Source organism: Chrysemys picta, chromosome 5, assembly GCF_011386835.1.
Source record: "Chrysemys picta bellii isolate R12L10 chromosome 5, ASM1138683v2, whole genome shotgun sequence".
In the NCBI taxonomy this organism is placed as follows: Eukaryota; Metazoa; Chordata; order Testudines; family Emydidae; genus Chrysemys; species Chrysemys picta.
Window position 1 is genome coordinate 115,695,536 of NC_088795.1, and position 19,733 is coordinate 115,715,268.

At 39.2% G+C, this 19,733-nt stretch overlaps 1 long non-coding RNA gene across 1 annotated transcript; it reads right to left on the reverse strand.

Moving 5' to 3' along the window:
- Positions 1-12,179: 12,179 nt before the first annotated feature.
- LOC122174216 (uncharacterized) lies at positions 12,180-15,368 on the reverse strand. The gene is made up of 2 exons (XR_006175734.2): positions 14,815-15,368; positions 12,180-14,014 (listed from the first exon to the last, which is right to left on the reverse strand). It is a non-coding gene; the product is annotated as an uncharacterized LOC122174216 (long non-coding RNA).
- Positions 15,369-19,733: the final 4,365 nt, after the last annotated feature.

Sequence of the window (19,733 nt, forward strand, 5' to 3'; positions counted from 1 at the left end):
ATTAGTGTCCCCCCTTTCCCTCTTAAACATCCTGGTTCAAGAACTGAAGCCTGGACCTACTATTAGATATGGGTTGTGAATTCTGATAGCTCCCAATTAAAGAAAAATGTTTCTGTCATGATAAACGTTATCACAGCTTAAAAGTCTCCAGTAGCTAGGGGCCTTTCTCCAAAAAGTGCAGATTATTAAGGGATGGCTCTTATCCAACAAGTCTCCAGTGTTTGAAATGATTTGCTCATTATGAATAAAATTACTGAGTGAACATTTGAACAAGTCCAGGCAATTTGGGAGGAGCATCCATTTACCCCTGCTTGTTTCATTAAGTATTTTATTATCAGGAAGCCAACTTCTTTGGAGACTTTATACTGTTTTTTCCCCATAGGGATAGCTTGAGTAATTGATGATGATTTACAAAAATAAAAACACATTCCTAGCGATGTTACTACCTAACTGTAAGGCCAGCCCCATGCTTATTGTAACTCATAACAACAGTGAAGCTCATTTAGGGTACTGAGTTTTATCCTGCTAAATTGGAATTGAATAATTTTGGAAATATCTATCCAGTGTAGATAACAGGCGATAAAATACCTGTCTCTTTCTTTTTTTCTATTTCAAGTTTGTGACATCACTAACTAGTCCCCAATAGATCTCCTACCACATGAGAAAGAAGGCATGTGCCAAATAGTTGAGTGGTCACCATAGTGCATGGAAATCCAGGTGCAAATTTGTATGGCCTAATGGCTAGAACACTGGAGTGGGAGGCAGGTGAGCTGGGTTCTGTTGCTGGCTTTCCCACTAGCTTGCTGGGAGACATTGGGGAAGTCACTTCACCTCTTGGTGCCTCAGTTTCCTCATCTGTAATGATCCTGACCTCTTTTGTAAAGTGTTTTGAAATCTACAGCTGAAAAGCACTATAGACGTGCTAGGTATGATTATTATTATTCTATAGATGGACTAGAGTATTTGTCTCAACGTTGGAGCAAATTCTTTCAACCTATAACAAATCCTCTGTGAATAATAAAAACAAGGATCCAACATGATAAATTAAACCGTAATAAAAAACTGATAATACATATTGAACTCAAGGACAAGGGGTTTTGGTGCTTTTTCTTAAGCATTTAAGTTTATCACATTTCAACCATTAGCTTGGAGTCTGCCAGGTGAAAAACAAGAGAGAAATATATTGTCTCAAGCAAGCCAGCCAGCCCTCATTGTGCCCCACTCCCTGTGACTGCCTGTAGGAGGAGAGGTTGAGAAGTTCCCCAGATCACCAACATGGGGGCAGACTGGAGCATCTGAGGCAGGCAGCAGGACAAGCAGGTCATGAGAGAGCAATGCCCCCCCCCCCACACACACACTTGATCAAAGCCAATGGGAGGCACTGTAGCCTAGTGGACAGCAGGCTCAATGGGAACTCATGAGACCTGGAGTTGGATTCCCAGCTCTGCCGCTGGGTGACATTGAGCAAGGCATTTGGCCTCTCAGTGCCTCAGTTTCCCCATTAGCAAATTTGAGATGGGGCTACTGAGCAACTTTTTAAAGCACTTTGAGATCAACTGAGGAAAAGAGTAGTTTATATTATTAACATCATCTGAAACCTTCATTTCATACACAGGTTTGGAGGCTCCTCCTGATTGACAGTTTCTCTGCTTCCAGCTGCCAGGAAATCGTGACACCTCTCGAAGTACTCCACCCAGGCTCACTCCCATATGAACCGTCCAACTCTCTGCCAGATCCCTTCTCCTGCAGCTCAGTGGGAGAAAGGGTTACACATGTTTTGAAGATAAGCCTCAAACATTTAACATTGCCTGAAAATAAGTGCACAGTTCATTGAGCAACATATAATTTTCATAAAGTGTTCTTTTCCTGAAAGTCACATCATCAGACCTCCCCTAGTCATAAAATGCCTTCCTACCTGTATACATAAAAATCCAGACAGTGTTGGCGATACAACTCAAATTTAAAATGCAGCATCCATTTTATCATTAAAAAGATGACATACTTCCAGAACGATAGTGGGAGCAGGAATGGGGTTGAGAATTAAAGCAAAGCATGATTTAACATAGATTATACTCATATGGGAAAATCGTCTCTGTCCTTGATCTTTCGCATTTTGATTTACATGCATTATGATTAACTGTAAGCTAATGAATTATTAACTGTTTTGCAAATTAATTTTATCCTAAACTATGGAAGCCTTAATTATATCTTTCACTTATCTTTCAGGAACAGATTTTGTCTGGGCCTGCTCAGTTGCACCGTGAGATGGAACAGTGCATCTCTTCTCATCTCTATGCAAGGGCCAGTCACAGTGTATCACTGCATATGGCACTTAAAGGGATGGGGAGGAATGAGAACAGGCCCTGTCTCTCCCCTTTTCCTAGCTAGCCTCTGTTGTGCTCTCCATAGGAATCCTCAAGAGGCTGATTTGTGTGCAGGGGGTCCTACTGTGATGCGTTTCCCCTTCCCCCAATTCTCTGCACATGAGAATGGGCTGTAGCTTTCAAACACAATCTAGCCCCCAGTATCTGAAAGCTTTGTGGACATCTCTGTGATGAAAAGTGCTATCAACTCATTGCTGTATGAAGTACACAAATGGGCTGTACACGGAAAAGGAATGTTTAAATAGGGTGAAGAGATGCACTTGCTCTTTTTCAGCACTGGCAGCATGCTTAGCCCTGGTGGGAGGAGCACCTTGAATCATCCTCAAACATCTTCAATGGCTGATGCACAGACTGACATTGACTAGGTTTGGAATGAGTCACTGCAACTGGGTAGTAGAGGAAACAAATGGAAAATGGATGGGTGGGATTGACCGAAAACAACAGGAAATAGAGGGTTTTATGAAAGAGACTTTTAATTAGCAGCTTTTAGAGATGTGAGAGTTGTTCCAAACACAGGCAATTTCTAGGGAAGCTCAATCTTCATTGTATTTATTTTGGTGACTTTTATTCATGAATTTAGTTGCACTCTTAGAACACAGAGAGGCAGTTACTGGCACTTATATGCAACTATGAGTAGCATTCCTAGAAGCCATGTGCAGTTATCACTGGGAGATTTGATTACTGCGTGCTTGTCTCTTACATGTGTAAATTGCTCAAACAATACAATGAACACCATTGAATTTGCAGAGTGTTACCATTCAAACCACAGCTGTACAGTGCTTTTTGTCCTATGCACTTTTATAAACATTAGGACCCTACACTGAAACACCTATCGACTTTAACAAGAGCAGAATCAGACTCCTAGGATTGGATGAAATTACCACTTGAGGACCCAATCATTCAATTTTTACTCAGATGGGTAACCCTCATTCAAAGAAGTAATTCCATAAGAAACCATGAGAAAACACCCTGGTAATGGAACTGCATGCATGACTAAGGATTCCCTGCATGAGAAAGATTTAAAGGATAAGGCCTATTATCCCTTTTTGACAACTTTTGGGGTTCTTCCATTATGAGGAGAAATTGATGATAGTTGTTGATTTGAAACAATCCTGTTTATGTACAAAGGATGTACAAGTCTTGTTTCCTTGAACACAGATGGAATCAAACAACAGGAGATATTTTCTTTGCTCATAGTCCTAGCCTCTCTCTTTTAGCTTTTTCTCAGGATCACTCTACTAGTGCTTCTGTGGTTGTGTCTGGTGTTTCCTTGCTGCCTTCTCTGTCTCCTTCTGTGGTGTTTCTCCTCCTTCTCTCACACACGCACTTTCGCCTAAAAAAATAGCCAGTGAAGCCCTTCACCCACATATGTCTTGCATCTGCTTTTGTTTTGAGTAATGACATGTGCCTACTTTGGGTGGAGGTTCCTATTGTTTCAGCTACCCAAGTTATATAAAGGAGCTTAATGGCATCTTTCGGATGAAGGGCAGTGGGTTATGCCCAGCCCATAACAGGCCCTTGTTTATTAACTACATATGGAATATTTTCTTACAGATATACTGAATTATGAATTCATGAGTGATTCAAAAGAGTTCAAACATTTAGAAATTGACTATGACTTGTTTTCGATATTTCGTTAATTAAAGCTCATGACAATTCCTAAAAATGTTTAAGTTCATGAACTTCCAGGTTTGCAAAAATGTTGCATTTCATGTTTAGAGTCTCTTATGTTTTATGAATGTTAATGAACCTTCATTAAATTTGGTCAGTTAACATTATTAATGAACAATCTACTAATATTTCAATCTGGCTGTATTAAGCAGCATTATGAACTTTTGTGAGGGTATTAGCGACAAACAAAGGATGATAAAAGCAATAAAACAGGGAATATTAAAAAATGACAAAAATAACCTAAAGCTGCCATTTAGTTTGAAAGCTTTTGCTCAATATGTATGCCAGTAACAGTCACTTATCTTCAATTAAACCTTCAACAAGCTCATTGGCACTATTCAAGTAGGTCCTTGAGGACCTTACATATCTAGTAGCAAATACAGCTGTGTTACTGTTTATCTTTCCAATAACAGAGCCCATCTATGAGGAATAGAAATCACTTGGCATCACCCTAACTGTAAAATACAACTTATAGTCATAGTTCAATATACATTTCTTTGTTTTGAGAGAATTATTTTCTTTTGTACCATTTTAGGTCTTAGCTTTTCTCTGAAACATTGAATAATGGGTTCTGTTTATAACATTATTCCTCCAGTAGTACTTAATATACGATAATTTGCTGAAGAACAAAGGTAATATTTGCCCTCCTTTTGCCTCCTCCTCGTTAATCACTGGGAATTCTGTCTGTGCAGCACTTATAGGAGTCCATCTTCATCCATCTTAGATGCTTACATGTTCCCCACCATCATAATACCCAACTGCCTCACAATCTGTTAATGTTTTTATCTTCTCAACACTCCTGTGAAGTACTATTATCCCCATTTTACTGGCAAGGCACAGACAGACTAAGTTACTTGGCAAGGTCATATAGGAAGTTTGTAGCAGAGCTGGGATTTGAATCAGTGTTTCCCAAGCTCTAGATGGATTACCCAAACCATGGACCATCCTGCCTTGCTAGGTCTAAAATGAATGTATTTAATGGATGTGAGGAACCTGACTCCATGTATTTCTTGCTGAAATTAGAGTCATGTTGAGGAGTTTTACCAAATATCTTCTCTTGTCACAGGAAAAAAAAATAGGCTTTTATGGGGAGTGGGAAGGAAGCAGGGAGGGAATGGCATTGTACTGATGGGATCATTTGAAACACATGAGAAAATACAATTTGTGGAGCGTGCAGCTGGATGAAAAACACCCCCATTGAGTTCTATGGACACATTTTACTGATTGTCAGACCTCTGAATCTGTTTGATCAATAAAGTGCATGTTTTAAACCTCTCCAATCCATTCCATACAGAACGTTTTAAAAATCAGTTTGTTGGTGCTTTCCATAGATAACACAAGTCATGTTCCTTTGTCTAATCCATCCACAAAATTCATTTTGTCAAACTATTCAATCCTTTCCTTGAATGAAACACATTCCATCAAACCAAGCCATCTGCTCTTATGACAGAATGAATTCTGTCTAACGTGATAAGCACTGTATGAAAAAAGGCACTTAATCTAATGTGTATGTTTAATAAAAAGGAGTATTATTTATTTGGCAGGGCATATTTTATTCTTTATTAACTTTAAAATACTGTGTCTAGTGTAAATGAAAGGATATATTCTAAATAGTTTGGGAGAAAAGCACTTTTTAAAAATCTATTTATTTAGGGAGTTTTAACAGGTTTACAAAAACAGAGCAAAGCACTTTAAGCACTTATATTTTGTAAATATACCTTACATGTTAGCAAATTTAGCAGGAAAAATATTAACCAAATTCATCCGTGGTTTATCTCCATTGATTCACCCCTGGTTTCTCCCATGGATTTTAATACTCTAAGAATAAATTTGGTCCTGTATCCTTTTAAAGGCTGGTTATTTCAGTAGATACTACACAAAGGCTACTATCCCAAGTAGTCTGGTACTGTATTAAGAATTGTTTTAATGCATTGTTCAATATGTCCTTCTTGCAGTCAGAGTATTATTGGGAATGAAAATCTTTTCACTCCCCTCCCCACCCCAAAAGATTAGGAAGTAAATTTGGTTCTTTACAGAAAGAGAGAAGATGAAATCTAACCTGAAAGATACACATTAACATTTCTAGAACAGCTGGTCCAGACTTCAGTTGTTGCTGCATGCCCAGAACATTTCATTAGTTAAGACTACTTCTGAAATTGTAATCAACGTGCATACTTGCATAATGTGAATCACTTTTTACAGAAGTTTGCATATATGCAGTATGTATATAGCGAATATGTACTGGTGTAGTTTGTAATTATAAAGGTTTTATCAGCATGAGTTTGACAGGGTCCCATTATTCACAAGTGGTGAAGCGTATGTATGCTTTAGAGTTTTAATTTTATTAGGACTAGTTTCTGTATCCTTCCACCTGTAAAACAAGGTGCCTTTGTTACCATGAGTCCAACCATACAGGGCTCACAGGGAGCCTTAAAAGCCTCTAAAATAATCACAAATCATCTTTCCAGATTTAAAAAAATGTTACAATTTATAAGGTCTGATACCTGATGCCCTTTCAAAGCTAGACACAAGTAGTCGGTCCCAATATATTTTTTTCCTGGAGAAAAATATATTTTGTATTTAGTTCTGCAGGATGTTGGCCTCTGATATTGTGATTTTGTATGATGTCTGTAAAAGCTGTTGCTGATGCAGGACTAAATCTTGCCCATCTTGGGCAAGTCCTGGGGAGCTGGGACAGTGGGAAGGGACACTTGAGGCAGATAAGCAAACATGCCTAGAATACCAAAGGGGAGAACCAAACTCAGGAACCAGAAGAGCTCTCTTGGAGGGGGCAGAGCGTGGCTACAGACAGTACAAACTTTACGTGAGCATTCGAAAGCTATGCTCCAAGTGATACCACAATTGTGATGACTTGCTTCAAAACCTCCCATTCATCTTTAGGACTCCATCCTAAGTGAGCCCCATGCAGAGAATGCCCCACAGACTGAGGTCCATTCACCTCTATGGGGGTCCACTTGGACAGAGCTCACTGCAGGACTGGGGCCTTCATTTCATGTGTTTCATATGCAAGGATTGAAATAATAAGCTCTGTTCTCCCATCTGATACTTAAACTCAGGAGCATGTCATTTATAATATTATAAATATTAATATTTATAAAGCATTTTGAGATCCAGGGATGAAAGCTGTTCTTCAATGAGCACAACATATTACTCCTTTCACTACAGTTTCAGTATACAGCAGAGTCAAAAAGCTCTTAACTGTGCAAATAAAATAAGTTTGAATTGCTATTAGCTGCAGAAAAATTAATGCGTAATCAATTTTATGTGCTTATTTCCAATCCTGCAGCCCTTTGGCATGCAAAATTCCTATCGATTTCAAAGGGAATCACCTGCCTGAAAGGATTGTATCAGCCAGCTCACAATATCCATTATTCTTATCTAGAAGCACTAAAAATAATCCCAATTTTCCAATCCATTCACAGCAGAGAAAGTTTCATTTGGCATGATAACATCCAAAACAATGCTTGAAGTGAAGTTGGTATGACCTTGGAGGACCTGAATCAGCAATGAAGGAGACTACCAACCCAACACGTTAAGTAGCAATTTCAGACTGTAGCTTCTTTCAAAGCTGCTTTGAAAACATATTTTGAAAGGTTTAGTGTGATACATTGCTTGCAAACATTTTTGATTACCACTTTATTTTTCCAATTAATTCATTGCTTAAGTTAGCCTTTAAGAAGGCAATCCCTATTTATTATGCACTTGGGCAATTGTGTAGCTGGAGAGGCAGTTTCTTCTCTTCATACTTAGCTGACCATTTTTCATTCATGAGGTAATATAGTTTTTTCAAGTCAAGTGAAAAACTGGAAAAACCTCTCTTAATATAATATAAGTCTCTATTAGGCACTGCTAACACTACAACACTATCATGCTACATCCTGATACAAGCATTTTTGGAAAGAAAAAAAAATCCATTGGTTGCGAGAGTTCACGCTGCAGAAACCTCTTAGGCATCCATACCAGATCCTGTTCAGAAACATGAATATGCAAGAGCACAGGTAGAAGTGAGGAAGAAGAAAGGAAGGGGGGGAAAAAAAGATTCCCCCATTTACAGAATCCTAGAAATCAAAGTGGTGGTGATGAAACACATCCCCTTGCCCAAGGATGCCAGACCCTGTGAGAAGTGAAGATCCCTACACCTGGGATGGGGAAGAAATATGATAGACCCTGGCTTTTATTCACCTCTGACCCCCTTCTCATCCCATCTTCTGGGGCAGCTAGCTACCTCTTTTCTGTCTTTTTTTTTTTTTGGAAGATGGCTTGCCCAGTCCCCAGAGATCATCTTTAGGATGAAAAGGTAATACTGTGATACCAGGATCAAAGATCAGATACTAAGGTAATATTGAAATGTACTGGCTTTGTGTTGTTGCCCTTAAATAACTGGCTCATAGAAGATAACTCTAGCACTCTTTGCCTCTTTTTTTTTTTAACCTTTATTATCCCTCCTTCAGGGCAGAGGGAGTAAAAAAGGGACAGTGTTTCCTGCCCACCCCAAAACAAAACAGATTTTTTTTTTTAAAGTTACAAAAATATTCAAGGTGTTTCCCTTTGAAACGTTTCCACTGAAAAATGAAAAATGTTGACCAATATTATTTTTTGTGAAAATATATTCACTTTGGTCAAAAAGACAAAAATAGTTTCAATCAAAATTTTACCAGTTCTAATGATTAGTATTATGATGCACTCAGGCTCAAACCCCCATTGCTGTAGGTGCTGTGCAAATATATGGTAAGAGATAGTACCTGCTCCAAAGACTATTATCTAAGAAACTGGTACTTACTGCTCGTTAGCTATAGTTGGGGTTCTTACACACTTTCAGCATGGATCAGCCTAGTGGTTCTTCTGTGAACCATCTCCTTTGTGTTCAATATCACATGACCACCCCCTCCCATTCATAATTGTAAATAATCCTTGTACCAATATCAGCAATTGCTTATGTATTAACAATATTTTAAAATGTATTGAATGTATTGTTAGCTGTCTTTTAATGCAATGCAGTCATTAGAAATAATGCAGATGGGCCCAAACAATGTAAGTAACCAGTCCTCTGCTGACCTCAGTTTGAAAATTTCTAAGCTAAAAGAAGTTCTAATTTAGTTCAAGTAGGAGAGGTATTTTTTTGAACTTGAGGACAAGGGTTCTTGTCTCAACTCCCACTGTGTATGTGTGCAATTTATAGAAGTTAGACACTGATACTGCTTCTAACATAGTTGGTGGCAATATTCCCATTGGCTTTAATGAGGTTAGACTGTGCTCTTTGCTGACAGCAGCACATACATTTGTTATAATAGGCATCTCAGATCTGACAAAGACAGACTTACTGAAATGCAAAAGTAGCACCTAAAATTGTTTTATATTGCCCTAAAGCTGAGGGCAACATGCACACACACTTTTCTTTAACCTCTGGGCAATATTTTTACTCCTGATGTTAGAGACAATCAGGATATATTTTCACTAGATTTTTTTTTTAAGCAATGAAAAGAGAAGTTACAAAAACACAAGATGTTTCCAATTATGTTAACTACTCTGGTGTGTGAGCCTTGTGTGAAAGGTTCCCCAAAGGGCATACAAATCATTAGTGGGAATATTGTTTTCAGTAGATTTTGTTTTCTTTTGATCTCAGAAGTGGAATGAAGCATGAGCACCCTCAGTCTTATGACTTTGGGGGTGATATTTTGAGTCTCATTATTTAGTACTTGGTTGTCACTCTTGTTGAGTAAGCTGAGGTGCTACTTTCTTCTATATCTGTTGCATCTGGAAACTGATTAAACAATTTAAAAACCTTCAGAGAATGTATTAATGGTATTTGTGACTAGCATAAAATAGGAGGCTGTATGTAAAGTTTGGCTCTTATTCTTTTCTGTTACAATTTTTTTTCAGTTCCTTTACAAGCTTTCTGTATGTGTAAGAAAATGATTATAGCTTTAGGAAATATCTAGGCAGATTCACCACATGACAAAGCTGGATGTGCGACACTCTCTGTGGATGTGCTTCTGACAAATATGACAATATCCTGGACAAATCTTATTGAATTAAGTTAAATCTTATTGGATTAAGTTTAATTATTTTAGGAGGTCATTGTATTAAATATACAAATATTTACATGGTATCGGGGGATAGTCTAAGGAGGAGATGGACCAATGTGCTTCAAAGGATTTTTTTTTTAAAAACAATGGCCCAGACAAGATAGAATTTTTAATTGAGTGAGGTTCCTGGGAAATACTTGGAAAGAGGGGAATGCAAATTACGCAGCTCTGTAGCCTTCCCTTTGAAGTTACGCCTTGACGAGAAACCCGCTGTCTGGCATATTATCTATTCATAGTCTCTTCAAAGGCCCAAACTGGATAAAGGAGGGATTCTAATTTATGGGGGAGGCTAGTTGTGGTTAAAAGTGGTTACAAACTGGTGACCAAAGGTCAGAGACATCCGTGGGGTATGGCAAATCAGGGCAAACACTCTGGGCCTCAAACTTTGGGGGGGCCCTGCGGGCGGGCACCATTGCCTGACGCCGCTGGTCCCGGAAATGACAGATTTGTCATTTCCACCCCAGACCTCTCAGCCCCTAGGGACTGCCCTGCCAAAGGTAAACCTCCTGTGTGGAGTTTAAAGAGCCCTTGTTGGAGTCAGGGGGTGATCTCTGGAAAGCTTATTAGCATACATGTAGGGGCTTTTAAAAATTGTTTTTAGTATGTTTTTTCTGTAATGCTTTCACCTTAAGAATAAATGTGTAGAAAAGCTGTATGATAACTTATAACTGTGGGCAATCACAACTGTTTAGCCTCTCTGAGGAGAGAAGCGAAGCAGGCCTGCTTAGGCAGTCTCCTCTTTGACTGGGGATATCACAGTATAGCGAGGGAACTGTGCAGCCTAGAAATACCCCAGTCAGAAGGGAGAGAAATGCACATCGCCACTCAAGAGAGGTGATGGTTTAGGAGCTGGGAGCCTAGAGTAGGTGCCTTTCTGGCCCATAGAAGGAGAATACAGGTGTAACTGGTGAATACCGAAACTTCAAAGAGAAAAATATAGAGTAAAGCTGAGCAAAGTGTGGGAATATTTTTCAGCATAATTTCACACCAGAATATCTGCTGTTTTGCATCAGGCAAGTTCATTCCACCCAAATTTTGCTTTATCATGAAATTCTAGAAAATAGCTATTTGGTCATCACAAACATGAAAGAAACATACTTAAATTTTTAAAATACAAAACTATATTTAAGCCAGAAAGGGCCTGTGTGGATATGCCACTTCCCTTAAAACAACTAAGAAAGAATATCAGGAATTAGGAACACTTGCCCACTAGAAGAGAAGGAGATGCACTACCTAACATTTGCAAAATGGCCACATTAGGGAGGCAGCTGCTGCTCTTAGACAAATTTAAAGAGCCATTCCCAGGGCATGCTGGGAGAAAGTTCCTGAGAAGGAAACCCTGTGATGGGGGAGGGTGAGTAGATAATAGGCAATTACAAAGGAAGAAGTTGAGTCTGGGGATAAAATGGTTGTTTGTGTGTTACAACCCTTTGTTACAGGCTTTATTTTTTAATTCATATAAATAAACTTGAACTTCAAGTAGTTTTGCTTTTCTTCTGGTGTAGATTTTAAATAGCTCCAGTAAACAATACAACTGAATGATATTTCCTCTCCCCTTCATTTAATTTTAGAGTATCAAAGCAGGTCTCCTTTACATATCATACCTGATTTTTGTTGATTTGTTTGGTTCCTTAACATCTGCTCTCAGGATCTAACTGATATTACCCCATCAATTGCTACAAACTTTAATCTGCAATTTAATAAGTATTCACCTGGCTCAACTGGATGTAAAAAGTAGAGCTAGGAATTCTCTGCTGAAATTATTTTCTGATGGAAAATGCCCTTTTAAACAAAAAATCAGAATTTTCTGTGGGAAAATTTCAATTGCCCAGCTGGAAGGCTCTTGTCACTTTCCAGAAAAAATTCATTTTGGGAGAAAGTGAAATACCTTCCCATAAAAAAGAAAATGGTGAGTTTTTTTTTCTTTTCCTTTTTGTCCTGATTTGGGAGAGAAAAAAGGGGATTAGCATTTTATAGCCAGTTCTATTAGAGAGAACCTTCCAAATACAAACAGTGCTGTATTCTTATTTTTTATTACCATAGTTCTGAAGAACCTAGTCATGGACCAGGGCCCTATTGTGCTAGGTGCTGTACAGAAGAAAAAAATTCCTCCTTCCCCCAAACTCTGAGTCTTCAAGTATATATCTGAAGAAACATGTTTGAAGTATAAAATGTGTATTCATCTCAATTGGATGTTAACTCAGGAAAATTTGCATGTATTATGCTTGTCAATTTCAATGAGCAGTTTTGCAAAACTATATGAAATATATGTAATCCTATTTTAAAGATTGTACCATTACATTAGGGAAATATTTTTTTGTAGAAGTATCTAGTAAACAACGTACTTACTTTGTGAGTAAATTAATCCACACTGGGACTAATGAACAGAATTGGGTTATGTCACACCAGTTTTCTTGCCACTCAGGGGATGTGAAATTGAAAGGGGGAAAAAAATCCCTGTGGTATCCAGAATCCCACTGAGAAAATCTGGGGGTTACTTCACCTCTGATATAATGTTGTAAAACTCCATTTAAATGAAGGGAGTTTATACCAGTGGTGAATACGACTCTTGATTTTCTTATTTCTAGCTGACAGTTTCCTTTGCTGTGTCTATATTTGTAGGATCAGTTGCAAATTTAAATAAACCAATGATTCAGTCAGGAATTTGTGACAGTTCCACTCATTAGAAAGGTTGCTCCCTTAATTTTATACCTTGTTGGTTCAAACAATATGTACAATTAACGTCAGTAAAATGTCAGTTGAATGTAAACAGATAAAAATCCATAGACAGTGTAGATGTTGTTGTAATACCTTTCACAGTAGAGAGGAAATGATTAATTACAATTTACAAGACATGAAATCAAGTATCCAAAGTTACAGAGTAGGACTAGCAGCTGAATGTTAATGCAGTCAGAAGTAAATTGGATAAGCTTAAAGGAAAAATTGATTTCTTGGGCTGGAACTTGATAGATTTTATATACAAAAACATACACACACAAAGGGCTAAATCTTGTTACAAAAAAACAACTCTAGGAAAGTGGGAGTGACAGTTAGCTACTTGCATAAAGGACTAAGGAGACAGCCTGCTGGCACAAGGCACAATGTCTCACAAGCAAGCACAGAACCTGGAAGGGAACATGTTATTGCCACCTTCGATGGGGTCTTCACCTCCGATGGAAGTATCAAACTGGAATGGATGTAGTTCTTGCTTTGGTTGAGCCACAAACTAGGCAGCAGTTCTTTATGCATTTCAGTTAGAGTCTTGTCTATCTAGGTGTGATGGCTGCCGTCTTGGTTGGTACACAGGGGATGGAACTAGGCAAAGCCAGAACTAAACGTATGAGTCTGCAGCATGACAATGAAGAAAGCACAATTTCATCATCTCCCTCTCCTGTAGCTCCAGCCAGGTCAACCCTCTCCTTGCCCTCTGCATTAGCATGATTTCTCTTTTCTCAAATTCAAACTCATCTGCCAGCCTACAATGCCTTTACCTCTATCTTATTAGTACTACATTGTAGTAGTATCTAGAAGCCCCAGTCACAGACTAGGCCCCGTTTTGCTAGGCACTGTACATACATATAACAAGACAGTCCCTGCCCCAAAAAGTTTGTTTTCTTTGCCTTTGCTTTCTCTTTCAAAACCAGTTCACTCTCTGGCCACTCCTCCCACTCCTTAATGCTCATTTTGTCACTTTCCACTCTTGGCTTTTGCTTTCAAACTGCCTCCTATTACTGTAGCAGTCTTCCTTTTCTTGTGAGACACAGGACTTCTTTCTTCTTCTGATTCCTCCTTCAATTATTTTTCCAACTTGTTCTCTATCTCTGATCTCTCCAATAGTGATTTTCATTAGATCTGGCCAAAGAAATGAAAAAAAAAAAATCATGATAATTTTCAAAAATATTTTTGCACTGAAGTGGTTTTTTTAAAATTAGTTTGAAAAATGTTCCATTTTTTGCTGAAATTTTTTGAGTTTGAATCTCTCTCCACTTTCTACTTTTCCCCTAGTTTTCTTTTTTTGCTACTGAAAAAGACCAAAAAAATGGGGGGGAGGCACGGTGGAATTTTTGAAGAAAATGGGGCTATTCACAACATAAAGTACTATGGACTGATATTTCTGTAGTAGTACTCTGCAAGTTCTCATTAATGCGTCAGTGACAGAAAGCAAACGTTATTGCTTTCAGATATGCATAATTTAGCCTTGGTCAATAACCCAAACCCATGGGAGAATGTAATTTGAACAACCAAATAAAAAGACGCACTACTTTAAGATAATTTACATTAAGATCACTATTTCAGTTTTCTTCCTGCCTTTAAAATCTGCCCAGTACCTATGTTTTTTTTAACACAATGTATAGTACATAAAATGACTAAAAAGCCTTATCACAGTTTTAAAATACCTCATGGGGATTAGCATATCTCCAAGCAAAATATTAACTTTTTCACTCATTTTACCGATGATAATACGAGAACATTTTGGAACATAACACTTATCTTGAACAATAGCTTCCTCATCTGTGTGGCTCATTAAAACACTTTAGTATCCTCTCATAAAAGCTAACAAAAGGAAATAAGGAAGTGTCTATTTTTGCAACCATCTGCAAGAGAATTAAAAAAAAAAAAAAAAAAAAACAACCTCAGTCCCCTCCCCATACCTTGGAGAGAGAAAAACGTTCTCACTAGTTACACTTCAAAATCAGCCAGGAAAAGGGCAATTTTGTAGATGAAAAACCCCAACTATGTTCAGGGATGTTGAGTACTGGTCAGAGTCCAACTCAGAATTCCTAGCTACAGATGATCATTATACATGGTTCACTACACATGCAGTCCCATAAGGGATTTAAGTTGGGTGAACCTCTGAAGCTTGGGACAAGCTTCCCTGGCTGAGTAACCCACAATTACTTAGCATGGTGCTCTGTCCCCCTGTAATAGGAGCTGGGAGACATTTAAAGTACAGCTACAGAGCACAAGCTATGCATAGGTTAGCCTACCCAGGCTAGCTTGACTCCAGCTAACATGGGTGTGATAGGGTGACCTGCCCCTTTAAGGGCTGGAGGCCTGGAGCTGGCTAGCCACAGTCCAATTAGCCCTCCCTGCCACATGTGGGATGGAGTCTGGCATAGGGTTGCCAATTTTGGCTGGAGGTTTAATCACATGACATAATCTTTAATTCAAGATTAAACTTTAATTCCTGGAGACTCCAGGGCAATCCTGGAGAGTTGGCAACCATAGGTGTGATTAATTAGTAGAACCAGCTGGGTATGGAGGAGCTGATTTTCTTGCAAAGAGCAACAGGAAGCTTTGGGGAAGAGAAGACAAGGAATAATAAAATAAGAATTCATAAGAAAACTGTAGTAAGAGTCTCCTATAGGGAAAATGCTGAAGCCAGGGAAGCTAAAGATTACTGTAGGGAAGACTGAGGGTATGTGTACAGAAAAACCCAAGGCACTAAGTCAATTGATCTGGGCTCTGAGACTCAGTGCTCCAGGTTTTTCTATGCAGTATAGACATACCCCTTGAGACTAAGGATGTTGCTCTAGTTAGGAAGGACCCCAAGGCACCAGGTGAATTTGGCACTGATGCCACTTTAAGGATGGGGTAAGACTTTTGTGCTTATTTTTGAGCTTTCATTTAATAAATCAGCTCCTAAGAAGGGCTGTTGTCTCTGGGCTTGTAAAAGCCTGTGAGGAGTTTATAGCAACCCCTTGAAGAGCAACCTGTAACCTGCAGAGCAACCTGTAAACACAAGGTGGATCTTGGGAGGTGGCCAGTTCAGTAACAATGGGTAACAACAAGAGTGAAGACAGCACAACGCAGGCAGTACAAGCCTAGCATGGACCCCCTGGGTATGCACTAGCCACCACTGCACTATCTTCATTGCTATTGTTACATTGGCTAGATTCAAGTTAGCTCAGTTAGGCTAGTCCTTGCACAGCTCTTGTTGTGCCGACATATGCTGAGAGATGGATGAGCCTGCTACAGCCTTAACTAATACAGCTGGGTTTTCTAACTCAGGAAGCAGAACTTCATGCTGAGATCCCCAGTTCAATCCCTCTGCCAATGACCCACCCAACGATATAGTGTCTCAAGGATTTTGTGAAGAATAAGGGGTAGAAACATAGGGACAAACTGTAGTTTCTTTAAAAAAAAAAAAAAAAAACCACCAACAACAAATGTCAGTGGTGTTTTTGTGACTATTTGTTTTTATTATTTTAGACAGAGGGGTATTCAAAGCACCCTAACACATGATGTGCTATGAAATTCTTGCCCTCTACATAGTCTCGGATTCAGATTCATCCCTGCTATAACTCCATTGATAGGACTACTCATGTGCTTAAAGTTAAGCATGTGCTCAAGTGATTTGCTAGGTCAAGTCCAGAGTGTTCAGAACCATGCAGGATCGAGCCCATAGAGCACTACTGTGGTTTAAATCATCACCACTCCATCAGACGTTTGGACTGAGGGGTGAGTCCACAGAGCACCAGCCACAGTTATGCCTTTGAGGGTAAGTTTACACAGCCCACAGCAGCAAGTCTCAGAGCCCAGGTTGACAGACTCAGGCTTGCAGGTCTTGTGTAACAGTGCTAAAAACAGTTGGGTAGATGTTGCGGCTTGGGCTCAGAAACCTATTCCCTCCCTAGGTTTCAGAGCCTGAGCTCCAGCCCAAGCCCAAATGCCTACATAGCTACTTTTAGTGCTGTAGCGCAAGCCTGAATCTGTCAACTCAGGCTCTGAGGATTTCTGACACTTGCTGTGTAGACACACCCTAACAGGCCACAGTGTGACTCTTCACCACACAAACACACCACTTATATCCTGCGTTTTTTTTCTGATTGAATTTAATTGAGCTTATTTGGGCTTATGATTTCTGAAAGCTACTATGTTTTAAAAACTCACTGGGTCTGGTTCCAAACCAGCTGCTATTCTAATTTGTTTTTAAATGGGTGGATTTAAAATTTTAATCAATAATTTCAGGACTGTTTGAAAACTAGATGCCTTATGCAAACTCAGCTTAATCTTCCTAAGGAATTTTTTTTTTTTAATACTGACTAGCTAATTGAGTTCAAAGCTATAATAATGCAAAGCATAATAGCTTGGTTTTATTCAGTTTTATAATCCTCTAAGGCAGTGCAGGCTGGAGGTTGAATAAATACTGGGTATATGATATCGACAGACTCTCAGATAATAAAAGAAATCAGGGATGAAAACTTCCAACTAAGATATTAATATGCAATAAAATTAAGCAAACACTTTTCAAAATCCATCAAGATCTAAAATACTTCTGGCTTATGTTGTTAACCCCTCTTGTATAGAAAAAGATAGAAATGCCATGAATTGAGGATACTATATCTTAGATATTGGTTAATTATATAGATCAATAGAATTGGCATTCCCACTATATGGTTATGCCACAAGATAATGGTGTATTAGTTCTATCAGAGGAGCTTGAATCTTACACTATATCCATCATATGGCCTTTACAGTGTTACAGGATGAAGTATAAAGGGCAGTTCAGTTGCTCAGACTCCTGTAGTGAGTTAAATAATCTTGATTTTATATATAACTTTGCACATAGCTGTATGGCACCAAATGAGCATAACTGCTTTTACATTATCCCATTTTAACTTTTTTTTCCTCTTCTATTTAAGGTTATCTTAAGGAGGTGAAGATTGTCTCATTATTTCCAAATACTACCTTGTCTTAGACTGTAAGTTCCTTGGAGCAGGGACCATTTGTTCTGTGTTTGTACAGAACCTAGGTTCCTGATCCGTGTCTGGAGATCATAGGCACTACAGTAATACAAGTAAAACTTATTTTATTACAATTTATCTGAATATTTTATTGCTATGTAATACTCTTATAAGATGCTCTCATGGGACAACTATTTGGATTCTAGTGCTCTCATTCACAGGTTCAATTTAACTTCACAGTTTCATCACCTGTATCAGAACTTTTTAATCAAACACTGTTGACTGCATAAAGGGAAACTTTCAAGGCATTATATATGTTTCTTGACCAAGCTACTGACTGGTGTTGGAAAATAAATTGCAAATGAAGAAATTTTCTGTAATTGAATACACGTGGCAAAAACTGAGCTCCTCATCTTTCCTCACAACCCCTGTACACTTTCTCCTGAACTGTTGACAGACTTCTCCACTTCTCTCAAGTTTTTGTAACCTCAATGTAAATTTTGAACTCCCTTTTCCTCCTGTTTCTGCACATGCAACTCCCAATAGATATTTCTCCACCTTATCTCAAAAACCTTACCCTTCTTCATCACTGTGCTAACAATGCTTGTTTGTGCCTTGTTTATCTTCCCCCTCGGCAACTGAAACTTCTTCCTTCTCTCTGGCTTCCTTGGTTCCCATCTCAGTCTCGTTGTCCATTTGAAATGCAGCAACCAAAATACTCATCCTGGTCTATACTCAGATCATGTCACTTCCCTCTTTTAGGCCATGATTGAGCAAAGTACTTAACCAACCGGACTAATGTTCAGGGCTGGATTAAGGCACTATGGGTGGGATCTACAAAGGAACTTAAGTCTGGAGTTTAGGTGCCTAAGTCCCTGTTTTGGCTCCACTGCGATCCACAAAATTCCTGCCAAACCCGGTAGGCCCACGCTTACTTGGTACCTATGTTTTCAGAGTAAAAGTTCTCTTGGCACCTGTGTTTCTGCACCATGACACTCAGCATTACAGTGCCTAAGTCCCTTTGTGTAACAAACCCTATGGGCCTATGCCTAAAACCCTAGCTCCTGAAGTCATGTGATTACAACACAATGTAAGCTTTCACTTAATTTTTTAAAAAGTGACTAGCCCTCACAATAGTGAAGAAAAGTTGGAAAATATTACCTTAGGTTAAACAAAGCAGTGATCTCCGCCTGAGTCTGCAGAAAGCCTGAAACAATAGCTCTGGGAGGTATCTTTGACCCGTGCATCTCCATGACATTTTAACTCCAAGACCCACTGTTTTCAAGGGTGCATGAACATCACTCCAACAGACAGGTGTGTGTGGGAGGGGGGCAGCATAGGAGAAGAAGAGTACAGCGGCCCTGGCCCACCCATCAAAGCAGATACATGCCAGCTACTGGGGTAACTACTGGGGTCTTCCTGCTGCCAATAAAGGAGAAGGGGACTATGAGGACTACATGCCACATCCCCTTTCTTTAGGAGGAAAAGAGGAACTGGTTCCCCTGTCATTGTCACTCCTGATGAGGTGCAGGGCCACAGCATGGAACTGGGGTTGGGTTGCCACCTGTCCATTCCCAGGAACATCCCTTTTTTGAGGTAGCTGTCCTGGAAAATCAGTAAGGGTCTCTATATACGCTGCCAGCTGTCCAGTTGTATGGGCTCAGGATCATCCCGGATCTCCCATTTCTTTGTACCTCAGAGGTGACTACCCTTGACTGAGACCATGGTGGGCCCTTGATTATGTTGTGCCTTGGGTCCCAGATTTCCTTAGTGCATCCCTGCTCATGTGCTTAAGGTTACACATGCACCTTACTGAATCAGGGCTCTGAGCTCGGATTTTCTGAGCAGTTTAAGTAAATTAGACTCCTACTAAATTTCAATGG